The sequence below is a fragment of the Ambystoma mexicanum genome, chromosome 3q (genome assembly GCF_040938575.1).
Source record: "Ambystoma mexicanum isolate Mex_15411 chromosome 3q, UKY_AmexF1_1, whole genome shotgun sequence".
Taxonomy (NCBI): domain Eukaryota; kingdom Metazoa; phylum Chordata; class Amphibia; order Caudata; family Ambystomatidae; genus Ambystoma; species Ambystoma mexicanum.
Window position 1 is genome coordinate 1,226,795,832 of NC_090926.1, and position 3,813 is coordinate 1,226,799,644.

Sequence of the window (3,813 nt, forward strand, 5' to 3'; positions counted from 1 at the left end):
TGATTGTGTCATCACCGGGCACGCCCCGTTTATTTAACAGGGCACACGACGAAGTGAACGTCACCCCGTTGCGTGCGCGCCCTTAAAGGGCCAGCGCCACACTCCTCCTTTTCCATAACAACAAATTGGATAAAAGAGGATCTAACTATCAAACGTTTACACATCACACCAAATACACACACAGTGAACCCCCGTTTATTAACAGCCACCCTGGAACCCCCGAGGGTGCTTGCCACGGCCTGACCATTACCCCAGGTCAGCCTCCCAGCTCAGTCTGTCACATAGTCCGTGAGACGGGCAGGTTTCCCACGCCCTGTTCTCAGAGGGTACCTCCTGCCAACGTCTCTGGCCGGTGTGTTTTGCCCTGGCCCGCCCCAAACAGGAGAGTCCACAGCGGGTCTTTCACCCCCGCCTTCATCCAGCGCCTCCTCACCTCCTCGGTTGTCCGGGCTATCCACTCTCGGCTCGCCGATTTTCTTGAAGAAGCAGGCATTTCTCGTCACAGATGACGTTCCATCGGATGCAGTCACCATAGAGCCCTTCACCGCCACGACGTCCAGAGGGGCAGGTTCGTACGTGAGGGACAGCTTGCCTTGGGGGTAGCGATTCTTCACCAGCACCTCATCCCCCAGAGCAATGTGTGGGGGTCTCAGAACTCTTCTGATGTTTTCCATCTGCGTCCTTGTTCGTCTGTCCTCCTCGACCTGTTCATTGTCAATGACGGCGGGCTCCCTCTCCCCCACCTCCGGTATAACTTCCCTCGGGCATCGTTGGAAGAGAGCCTCAGCCAGTGCCACCCCCGTTGACGAGTGGGGTGTGGTATGATATCCCCGCAGGAACACATACAGTGCCCTCTGCAAGCACTCGCCCTTTCCTTGGGCGATCCTGAATACTTTGTTAAGTGTGCGCATCATGCGCTCTGCTTCACTGTTGGCCCGGGGCCAGAGTGGGGTGACTCTTCGGTGCTGGATACCATAGTCCTTCATGAGCTCAGCGAAGCTCTCACCCTGGAATGGTGCCCCATTGTCGGAGCACAGCACAGAGGGCAGGCCATGAGTGGCTAAAATCTTCTCCAGCGCCACCACCACATTCTCAAATGCGACGGACTCTATGAACTCGACCTCTGGATATCGAGACCACTCGTCCACCACAACCAGGAAGTGAGTGCCTCTCGACGTGGACCCCGAGTCTGCATGCACGACTTCCCATTGCCTCGTCCCTCTTGGAATCGTTTCGATGGACGGTTCTCGCTGGGCCGGTGCCGCGGCCTGGCACCATATGCACGATGCCACAAACGCCTCCACCTTCCGCTCTAGCTCCCAGAACCACACCTTCTGGCGAAGGCGAGCCTTTGTTTTGGGGGCCCCTTGATGGCCCTGGTGCGCCAGGGCGATGACCTGCGTAACTTTGGCCTGGGGCACCACGATCCTCTCACCCCTTAGTAACAGCCCCGACTCCGAGAACGTCAGTTCTTCTCTCACTCACCATAACTGCTCCAGGGCCACTCTGGCTTCACATGTTCGGCGTTCCACCGCCTCCAGCACCGTCTTCCAGGCACCCCGCTGCATAGCCTCCCTCAGGATGGCAAAACACTTGTCGCTTTTGGACGCCAGCTCCAGCTCTTCCACCTGCATGGAGTTTGGGGTGGCCATTTCCACGACCAGGCGAACATATTCGTCGGCTTCATCCACCGACGTGGACTCCTGCGAGCCCCCTCTTGGATGTCGAGAGAGGTAGTCTGCCGCATTGTTAGCCCCAGGGCGATATATCAACGATACACCATACTCGAGCAGTGCGAGCATCCAGCGCTCTATCCTCACTGGTGGTCAGGATGATGAGCCAGCCATGATCGGCAGCAGCGGTTTGTGGTCCATGACGATGGTCACGGGGTGCCCCAGGATGTAAAGGTGAAAGTGTCTGCAGCCCCACAGCACCGCCAAGGCTTCCCTCTCAATCTGAGAGTATCTTTGCTCGGTGTCAGAGAGCGCCTTGCTGGCGTATGCTATGGGCCGAATCTCTTGGTCGCTTCCCTACCTGAGTCAGCACTGCCCCCACGCCATAGGGGCTTGCATCTACAACGATCTCAGTCTGCAGGCTCGGATCGAAAAACGCCATAGTGTCGTCCGCCGCCAAGGCACTCTTGATATCATCGAATGCCGCTTGCTCAAGGGGGCCCCACTGCCAGACGGTGTCTTTCTTTGTCAGAGATCTCAGCGGCTCTGAGCGGGACGCCAGATTCTGGATGAAGCGGCCACAGTAAGTGACCATGCCCAAAAAGCTCCTCACCTCCGCCACATTTTCTGGCGGACGCACCTCTTTTATGTCTCTCACTTTGCGGGGGTCAGGCGACACTCCATCCGCCTTAAATACAAATCCGAAGAATTCGATGGTGGTCTTCAGAGACTCGCACTTGTCCTCGTGTAGGGTAAGTCCCAGCGAGCGAAGGCGCTCAAAGGTCTTGACCAGTCGTGCCAGATGCTCCGTTTCTGACTTGGCGTACACCAGGATGTCATCGCTGATGTTAAGAACTCCGTCCAGATCAGCCAGTGCTCCTCTTATGATGTTCTGGAACACCTCCGCCGCGGAAGACACCCCAAAACTCAACCTCTTATATCGGTACAGATCTCGATGCGTGGTGAACGTTGTGATGTAGCGGGACTCGGGGTGCAGGACCACCTGATGATAGCCTGCTCTGAGATCCAGTTTGGAAAAGAACCTCGCCCCTTGCAGTTCCGCTGTAATGTCATCGATGGTAGGGGTCAGGTGCCGTTCTCTCTTTATGGCCTTGTTGGGGAGTCGCATGTCCACGCAGATCCTCACTGCGTCGGGCTGTTTGGGCTTGCGTGCGATGACAATAGGAGACACCCATGGGGTGGGGCCTTCAACATTTTCAATGATGTCCAACCCTACGAGATTGTCCAGCTCTTGATCCACCAGATCCCTGAGATAAAAAGGTACTCGCCGGTGCTTTAGCGCCACTGGTTGGATCGACTCATCGATGTGTAGCCGAACTGGCTCAACCACCAACTGTCCAATGCCTTCGAACAGGGAGCTGTGTTTGGCCAAGAGCCCCTGAATGTAGTCCAGATATACCGATTAAGCGAATGTCACAATGCCCAGAGCTTCAGCCACAGCACAGCACAGCAGTGTGTTGTTACTCACCGGCATGACATACAATTTGGCCCGTATGGATGAGTCGCCGTACTGAACCTCTGCCACGAACACGCCGTCCAAAGGAATGGGCTGGTCGCCTCCAAATGCAAAAATACGTGCCCTTGGCGTCGTCAGCGTGGGCGAGGTCTGCATCGTGTCATAGTGCTGTCTGGCCATCACATTCCCGGATGCACCGGTGTCCACTAGCATTGGTATAGAGTCCCCATTGACCAGCACGTCGCATCTGGGCTGTCTCTTGGAGCGAGTTCTCAGGGTGCTCACACTGGACACAAAGAAAATGTTCTCATCATCCTCTTCCTCTTCCTCCCCTTCCTGAGGGGCCCCTTCGTCACCCTGGTCAACCTGGGCAACGTTTGACGCCCTGTGGGGGCGGAATGCACCGGCTCGAACAGGCCCCCTGGGCACTACCTTCGGAGCTGCAGTTCTGCACATCCTGGCGAAATGATCTGCGCCTCCGCACCTGCCACACTTCACCCCCGTCGCAGGGCATTCAGCCGGGTGCAGGAGGTCGTACCTGCATTTCGGGCACGACGAGGTTGTTCCTGGCGGGCGCAGGCCCTGGGTGTTCATGGGGCGCCTCGCTCGGCGGCCTCTACCGACCGTGCAGACTTCCTCCACCTTGCCTGGGCGCACACTCAC